Source organism: Natator depressus, chromosome 2 (genome assembly GCF_965152275.1).
Source record: "Natator depressus isolate rNatDep1 chromosome 2, rNatDep2.hap1, whole genome shotgun sequence".
NCBI classification, from domain to species: Eukaryota; Metazoa; Chordata; order Testudines; family Cheloniidae; genus Natator; species Natator depressus.
In genome coordinates, this window is record NC_134235.1 from 140,854,534 (window position 1) to 140,864,408 (window position 9,875).

Genomic DNA, 9,875 nt, shown 5'->3' on the forward strand with positions numbered 1-9,875 from the left:
GGCCTTCCTGGCAAAATGAGTTTTGAATTATTCTAAGTTCTTGGACTTTAAAGACAAGTTATCCCCTGAATAATAAGGTTCAATTTCAAGCCCCTATTGATGAGGGCAGATTAATGACAAGAGCCTTGTTACAGGCTGCAGTCAACACTTCTGATACTGCTTCAAGATCCATGGTGACTGCTATAGTGATGCACTGGGAATCTTGGCTTTTCAGTTTTCCCAGGGAGATATAGAACACCATAGAGTACTTTGCCCTTTTAAGTCAATTTTTTCAACCAGACATGTCTTTGCATTCACTAAAAGCCTCCAGGGCAACACTACTCCCTGTGTTTATATTCACCAGCCCAGATGTGATCTACTCTCAATAACTGATGAGGAGGTGTCAATACCAAGAGAGGGAAAATTGCTTTTGTAGTGAGCCAGCCACTCCCAGTCCCTATTCAAGCCCAGATTAATGGTGGTAAATTTGCAAATGAATTGTAGCTCTGCAGTTTCTCTTTGAAGTCTGTTTTTGAAGTTTTTTTGTTGAAGTATGCCTCCTTTTAAATCTGTTTTATAGACTGTCCAGGGCGATTGAAGTGTTCTCCTACTGGCTTTTGTATGTTAACATTCCTGATGTCTGATTTGTGTCCACTTAATCTTTTACGTAGAGAGTGTCCAGTTTGGCCAATGTACATGGCAGAGGAGCATTGCTGGCACATGATGGCATATATCACATTAGTAGATGTGCAAGTGAATGAGCCCCTGATGGTGTGGCTCATGTGGTTGGGTCCTCTGATGGTGTCGCTAGAGTAGATATGGGACAGAATAGGCAACAGGGTTTGTCACAAAGATTGATCCTGGGTTAGTGTTTCTGTGGTGTGGTGTGTAGTTGCTGGTGAGTATTTGCTTCAGATTGGGGGAGCGAGGACTGTAAGCGAGGACTGGCCTGTCTCCCAAGGTCTGTGCGAGTGAGGGATCGTTTTCCAGGTTAGGTTGTGGATCGTTGATGATGTGCTGGAGAGGTTTTGGCTGGGGGCTGTATGTGATTGCCAGTGGCTGTTATTTTCCTTGTTGGACAAGGTGTAGGTGTTGAGACAAACACCCACAAGATCTTTATCAAGCATTCTTAAAACTACAATACTCACCTGGGGAAGTGAGGAAACAGATTGACAGAGCAAGACAGGTACCCAGAAGTTACCTACTACAGGACCGTTAAAATGCCAGTAGTGATCCTGGAGGACCCAGCCTACCCCTTGCTCCCTTAGCTCATGAAGCCATACACTGGCCATCCTGACAGTACCAAGGAAAGATTCAACTACTGGCTCAGCAGGTGCAGAATGACAGATGAATGTGCATTTGATAGGTTTAAGAGACACTGGTAGTGTTCATCCACATGACTGGATCTCAGTGAGGAAAATATGCCAATGACTATGGCTGCCTGTTGTGTCCTGCATAACATCTGTGAGGCATAGGAGGAAAAGTTGCCCTCAGGGTGAAGCCTAAAGGTGGAACATCTGTCTGCTGACTTTGAACACCCAAACACAAAGGCCATTAAAAGAGCTCAGTGTGGAGCTATGTGGCTGAGGGAGGCTTTGAAAGAGCATTTGAAGAGTCAGCAGTGATGGGTAGTGGACTGTGCTCTATCTGCCCCTGTAGTTTTGGGGGCTGTTTTAAGAATTGTGTAGTGCTTGGTGTGTATATTTATGAATATAACCCTGTTAATGCAGTTATTAATTAAGCAGTGCTTACCATACATTTATAATCATTCCTGTTTTGCACTGAACCTATGAGTTCTGTGGTCCTGAACAATTACAAGTATTAGTGCTTTGATTAGCTCTCTCAGACCAGTGTAAGTAAAGCTTTTGTTTGGGAGGGGTAGTAAGGTGCCCTATGATGCCACGTAGAATGTTGGGGTGTGTAGGAAGGTGCTGAAATGGAGTTCTCCAGTGACTGCAAAGGGAAACAAGTCCTGAATGTGGGCTCTGCAGGTCAATGTGCATCTGCAGCATTTGTGTTTTTCTGCCTGAGCATACCCATTATATCTTGCTGTATCTCCCTCTCCTGTCCCTGGGCCTTTCTCCTGTCCACTCTTTCCTTCATGCTGTCTGCCATATCCACCCTCCAGACCCTCTGTTCACAAACTGATGGTACACAGACTTGTAGAATCTCACCAAACATGTCCTCCCTAGTCTGTCTGTCTGTCTGTCTGTCTTCTCATCATGAATATCAGGCATTCCACAGGTGTGGAAGGAGTGCCCCTCAAGGCCTGAACGGCAGCAGCTACAGATAAAAGAGACAGATGTATCACTGTATTTACAGCACAATGGAAAGTGAAAAGTAAGTTTCAGAACTCACTTCCCTTATTTCTATAAACGTTTTAAATAAGACATGCTTATTGACACTTCAGCTATGGAGTGCCTCTGCACTGCACCACGCTCCAGCCATGGTGAGTATGGCCCATCAGGACTAGGTGGTGGTGGGCAAAGTAAAGAGGGAATTGTTTGATTGCATGAAACAATAATGTTTTGGCCCCTTTTTCTACGACTATGAGTACAGGGCAGTAGCACGGAATACTGGAACTATTTTCCACAAGTTGTGGTGATTTTAGCTGATCATAGAATCACAGAATATCAGGGTTGGAAGGGACCTCAGGAGGTCATCTAGTCCAACCTCCTGCTCAAAGCAGGACCAATCCCCAATTAAATCATCCCAGCCAGGGCTTTGTCAAGCCTGACCTTAAAAACTTCTAAGGAAGGAGATTCCACCACTCCTAAGGGTAACAAAGGCACAGACAACACCACAGCTGCTGCTTGCATCCTGAAGGTGCCTGGGCCCAGATGGCACTAGCCAGTTTACTGTAAGGTGCCCGCCGAAGTCATTGCAGAGTGGTATGGGAGTGTCTGACTGTGGAAGGAAAAAAGGCTGCCATCCCTAGAAACCTTGAGGAGAGAATTGTAGAATGCCTTCATGAAAGTTTCATTGGGATCTCTCAGAAGGATACAAGGTTAATCCCCATGTACATAAACTGCTCATGAACCCTTCTGCCCTCCCCACCTAACCCTACATGGGAATGAAAAGCAGTTAACTCTACCTTTGTTTGTTGTACCTCTCCATACTCTAAAACAATGAAAAGTTGATACCTGACTTTTGCTAACTTGGAGTTGGGCTGGGTGCTATCTTTACATTTAAACATTGTAAGGAAAAAGGCATGCACACACTTAGCCAAGGTTCCTTCTCTTGGATTGGTCTCATCCATGCTCAGCTGCCATGACTAGCTAGACTGCATTGGAGTCTCGAAAAGATCCTGCCTATTGGCATAGCTGGACTCTCCTGCTGTGTCTTCCCCCTTCTCTTCACTGTTCACAGAAGGGATATTTGTCTTGGGCTCCTTGAAAGTATCCATGGTAGTCTATGGGATGCTGGTGAGGTCTCCACCAATGATGGCATGCATCTTGTTGTAAAAGTAGCAGGACTGAGAGTTGGGGCCAGCTTGATTGTTGGCGGCTGTGACCTTGTGGGATGCCTGCCGTAGTTCCCTCACTTTCACATGATGCAGCTACTGATCTTATCGTATCCTTTCGCCTGCCTCCACTGTGGAATCTGTTCATACACATCCATGTTTCTAGGACTGGTCTGTAGCTGTAAATGCACAGCGCTTTCTCCCCACAGGTCCAGGAGATCCAATGCTTCCTGTCTGCTCCAGGCAGTAGTGCATCTAATTTGGGGAACCAGCATGTTGGGCAGTTTCACCCAACAAAGGAGAGAGGCTAGGTGTGTTCACCAAGCTGGGTAATGAGGAAAGGACATTTCAAAAATACACTAGGGCTTTAAATGGGGGAAGGGGAAGGGATGGCTTCCAGTTTGTGTAACCCCTGTATGCTGGAGTTCACAACTGTGACCAGAATGGATGATTTAGTTGGTCTTGCTTTGAGCAGGGGGTTGGACTAGATGACCTCCTGAGGTCCCTTCCAATCCTGAGATTCTATGACTCTTGTGCGTTGTGGGACAGCTGCTGAGTGACTGTTAGGGACACCATATGTTAGGCAGTGTCTACACTTACACTGCATTGACATCAGTGGGTCAACCATGGCTCAACACCTTTTGGGGAGATGGTGTTATTGCATCATCATAACAGGGTGCCTGTGTTGGCCGGAGACAAATTTGTGTGCGCACATGTAGGTTGACCTAACTTCGTAGTTTAGACCAGGTCTGAGACAGGTGAGTGGACTGTCCACCATCTCCGACAGAAGCATGGAGCCTGCACAGCTCTGCACTATTGTCAAGCACAGGGCACACAATCCTGCAGTATTTGCAAAGCCATAAAAAGAACCGAATGAGTAAGGAACATGATGATTCCTTGGAAGACAGATTGCTGTGGTGCACAGCAAGAACCAATTCAAAGATGGTGGTGGTATTCATAGAGCAGCTGCAGACAGTTCAATGAGTGAAATCAGGAAGGCCAAATCACACCTGGAGTTACAGCTAGCAAAAGATGTTAAGAGTAACGAGAAGGGTTTCTTCAGGTATGTTAGCAACAAGAAGAAAGTCAAGGAAACTGTGGGCCCCTTACTGAATGAGCGAGGCAACCTAGTGACAGAGGATGTGGAAAAAGCTAATGTACTCAATGCTTTTTTTGCCTCTGTCTTCACGAACAAGGTCAGCTCCCAGACTGCTGCACTGGGCAGCACAGTATGGGGAGGAGGTGACCAGCCCTCTGTGGAGAAAGAAGTGGTTCGGGACTATTTAGAAAAGCTGGACATGCACAAGTCCATGGGGCCGGATGCGCTGCATCCGAGAGTGCTAAAGGAGTTGGCGGATGTGATTGCAGAGCCATTGGCCATTATCTTTGAAAACTCATGGCGATCGGGGGAAGTCCTGGATAACTGGAAAAAGGCTAATGTAGTGCCCATCTTTAAGAAAGGGAAGAGGGAGGATCCTGGGAACTACAGGTCAGTCAGCCTCACCTCAGTCCCTGGAAAAATCATGGAGCAGGTCCTCAAGGAATCAATTCTCAAGCTCTTAGAGGAGAGGAAAGTGATCAGGAACAGTCAGCATGGATTCGCCAAGGGCAAGTCATGCCAGACTAATCTAATTGCCTTCTATGATGAGATAACTGGCTCTGTGGATGAGGGGAAAGCGGTGGACGTGTTGTTCCTTGACTTTAGCAAAGCTTTTGACATGGTCTCCCACAGTATTCTTGTCAGCAAGTTAAAGAAGTATGGGCTGGATGGATGCACTACAAGGTGAGTAGAAAGTTGGCTAGATTGTAGGGCTCAACGGGTAGTGATCAATGGCTCCATGTCTAGTTGGCAGCCGGTATCTAGAGGAGTGCCCCAAGGGTCGGTCCTGGGGCTGGTTTTGTTCAATATCTTCATTAATGATCTGGAGGATGATGTGGATTGCACCCTCAGCAAGTTTGCAGATGACACTAAACTGGGAGGAGAGGTAGATGCACTGGAGGGTAGGGATAGGATACAGAGGGACGTAGACAAATTAGAGGATTGGGCCAAAAGAAATCTGATGAGGTTCAACAAGGACAAGTGCAGAGTCCTGCACTTAGGACGGAAGAATCCCATGCACCGCTACAGACTAGGGACTGAATGGCTCGGCAGCAGTTCTGCAGAAAAGGACCTAGGGGGTACAGTGGACGAGAAGCTGGATATGAGTCAACAGTGTGCCCTTGTTGCCAAGAAGGCCAATGGAATTTTGGGATGTATATGTAGGGACATTGCCAGCAGACCGGGGGACGTGATCATTCCCTTCTATTCGACACTGGTGAGGCCTCATCTGGAGTACTGTGTCCAGTTTTGGGCCCCACACTACAAGAAGGATGTGGAAAAATTGGAAAGAGTCCAGCGGACGGCAAGAAAAGTGATTAGGGGACTGGAAAACATGACTTATGAGGAGAGGCTGAGGGAACTGGGGATGTTTAGTCTACGGAAGAGAAGAATGAGGGGGGATTTGATAGCTGCTTTCAACTACCTGAATGGGGGTTCCAAAGAGGATAGATCTAGACTGTTCTCAGTGGTAGCTGATGACAGAAGAAGGACTAATGGTCTCAAGTTGCAGTGGGGGAGGTTTAGGTTGGATATTAGGAAAAAGTTTTTCACTAGGAGGGTGGTGAAACACTGGAATGCGTTACCTAGGGAGGTGGTGGAATCTCCTTCCTTAGAAGTTTTTAAGGTCAGGTTTGACAAAGCTGTGGCTGGGATGATTTAGTTGGGGATTGGTCCTGCTTTGAGCAGGGGGTTGGACTAGATGATATTCTATGATTCTATGATACTTCTGGGCCTGAGAAACAGGCACTGACTGATGGGATTGGTTTGTAATGCAGTCTTGGGATCATGAGCAGTTGCTGAAGAACTTCAGATGCACAAGCCCACATTCCTTGATCTGTGCGCTGAGCTAGTCCCAGCCCTTCAGTGTAGGGACACCAAAAAGAGAGATGCAGTGGCTGTGGAAAAGCAAGTGATGACTGCACTATGGAAACTTGCAACACCATATTTCTACCAATCAGTCACAAATCAATTTGGAGTTGGGGAAATCCACCATGGGGGTGTGTGACATTGCACTCCATATGATTTTATGAAAATATGCTAATGAGTGTGAATATAATGTCACTGGAATACACTTCATGCAAAAGGTCTCTTGTAAATTATCATTACAAAGCTTATAATCTACTGAGTGTGGTTATCCTATTTGTATAAATGTATCATTCTTGTATCTGAAACTAGAAATATGAAATATAACTCTGAGGTCCTATTGTAATTATGCAAATGATGGTTTGGAATCTTGATGGCTCCTATCAACTAGGACAATTGGTTGTAAATGGTTCTGTTTACTTGCAAGCCTTCCTGTGAGTCAGACCAGGAAGAACAAAGGCTGGGGTCTCACAGGACATGTGACCATGTCACCTGGTACTGGAATCCATCTTAAACCTAAAAGAAAAGGAGTACATGTGGCACCTTAGAGACTAACCAATTTATTTGAGCATAAGCTTTCGTGAGCTACAGCTCACTTCATCGGATGCATACTGTGGAAAGTACAGAAGATCTTTTTATACACACAAAGCATGAAAAAATGGGTGTTTACCACTACAAAAGGTTTTCTCTCCCCCCACCCCACTCTCCTGCTGGTAATAGCTTATCTAAAGTGATCACTCTCCTTACAATGTGTATGATAATCAAGTTGGGCCATTTCCAGCACAAGTCCAGGTTTTCTCCCCCCCCCCCCCCACACAAACCCACTCTCCTGTTGGTAATAGCTTATCTAAAGTGATCACTCTCCATACAATGTGTATGATAATCAAGGTGGGCCATTTCCAGCACAAATCCAGGGTTTAACAAGAACGTCTGGGGGGGGGGGGGTTAAGAAAAAACAAGGGGAAATAGGTTACCTTGCATAATGACTTAGCCACTCCCAGTCTCTATTCAAGCCTAAGTTAATTGTATCCAATTTGCAAATGAATTCCAATTCAACAGTCTCTCGCTGGGGTCTGGTCTTGAAGGCTTTTTGTTGTAATATCGCAACTTTCATGTCTGTAATCGCGTGACCAGAGTAATTGAAGTGTTCTCTGACTGGTTTATGAATGTTATAATTCTTGACATCTGATTTGTGTCCATTTATTCTTTTACGTAGAGACTGTCCAGTTTCACCAATGTACGTGGCAGAGGGGCATTGCTGGCACATGATGGCATATACCAACAAACACCAACAGGAGAGTGGGTTTGTGTGTGTGGGGTGGGGGGGAGAGAAAACCTGGATTTGTGCTGGAAATGGCCCAACTTGATTATCATACACATTGTAAGGAGAGTGATCACTTTAGATAAGCTATTACCAGCAGGAGAGTGGGGTGGGGGGAGAGAAAACCTTTTGTAGTGGTAAACACCCATTTTTTCATGCTTTGTGTGTATAAAAAGATCTTCTGTACTTTCCACAGTATGCATCCGATGAAGTGAGCTGTAGCTCATGAAAGCTTATGCTCAAATAAATTGGTTAGTCTCTAAGGTGCCACAAGTACTCCTTTTCTTTTTGCGAATACAGACTAACACGGCTGTTACTCTGAAACCATCTTAAACCTGGTGCTTTTCAGTTTAGAAGGAGGGGTGGGGACCCAGAGAGACAAAAGATTCTCACCTTGTGCCAAACCTATATAAGGGGGTGGAACAGAACAAAGGAGGTTCCAGTCATGAGAAATCCCCTATTACCACCTGAGCTTGAGCTAACAAGAACTGTACCAAGGAAAGGATTGGGCCCAGACTAGGAAGGAGTCCAGCCTATGAAAGAAGCTTATTGGAACATCTCTGAGGGTGAGGTTTTATCTGGAATCAGTTTCTTAATGTATTAGGCTTAGACTTGCATGTTTTGTTTTATTTTGCTTGGTAATTTACTTTGTTCTGTCTGTTATTACTTGACACCAGATAAATCCTACTTTTTATTCTTAATAAACTCACTTTTGTTTATTATTAAACCCAGAGTAAGTGATTAATACCTGGGGGAGCAAACAGCTATGCAGATATCTCTATCAGTGTTATAACTCAATTTATGAGTTTACCCTGTAAACTTTATACAGAGTAAAATGGATTTATTTGGGGTTTGGATCCCATTGGGAACTGGGTGTCTGGGTGCTGGAGACAGGTGACCTGCTGAATGGTTTTCAGTTAAAGTCTGCAGCTTTGGGGGCGTGGACCAGACCTGGGTCTGTGTTGCAGCAGGCTAGCATGTCTGGCTCAACAAGGCAGGGTTCTGGAAGTCCGAAGCTGCTAGGGAAAACAGGCTCAGCACATCAGGTAACAGTCCCAAGGGGGTCTCTGTGACCGAACCCGTCACAGTATTTTTTGCCATGCTCAGGCAATGTTCCAGTTTTTTTGTCTTTTCAAGGCCCTTCCACCTCCATGGAGCAAACACACGGCACCAGGAGCCTGGAGTTGCAGACCACTCTAATGCAGGAGAAGAGAAAGTCAATGCAAGCTGATGGGAGAACTTCTTGATAAAATGAATTGGGAAATCCAGGTCCACAAGGCCCAACTCAAGTACCAAAAGGATAAGAATGCTCGCAGAACAGAAAGAGAGAGACAGGCAGCACAGTGTGAGGAGAGATTGGCAGATAGATTCACAGAGCATGCCTGTGGGTTGTGGGACAAAGACAGAGCACATGCTATGCAGGACTGTGACTCAGAGCTTAATGCAGTTTACATTAGTAGGCTGAATTCCTTGTAAAAGAGGCAGGAAGATGGGGAGTTCCAGAGGTGCCATTAGCATCCTTGACTTTGCAGTAGTCTAGCTTCAGCCACTTGAGCTGGTCTCTGCATTGTTCTGCTGTCCATTCAATCCCCCCCCCCCCCCGCTCTCACCAGCTGCTCAAATATAGATGTGATCATTTCTCATGCTCTTGCTAAAGTCAAATGTCTTGCTCACTTTGCACCAGAATCTGAATCTGTTCCTCTGGCCAGCTACCAGTGCACTTTGTTCAGGAATTCATCTTACTGCTAGTCACAGCTAATACATATTGCAATAGCCTGTGTCGGTTCCTGTTGAGCAGGCTGCTTGGAAATGAAGTGTTAAATGCCAAGCAGCTGTATTTGAACCAGGAGGTTGCTTCCAATTCCTGGGAAGTGAGTTGCAAGTTTTGGAATTGCAGGGCTGTGAAGCATAGCCCTCAGGAATCGTGGGATGGTGTTAGTAAACTCTTCAGACCCAAGTCTCGTGGTTTGGACTTGAGCTGTGTCCAAACTGCAAAATGCCTGGGGCCCACCCCTCTTAGCATGGTTTACAGGTCCAAGTCAAGAGAGTGTTCCTAGCCGAATCAGACTAATTTGTGGTGATGGAAGAGAAGGTTGGCCCTGAACCTGAGTCTGGGCTTAGTGTGTTGTGTAGACTACCCCAAGGTACGA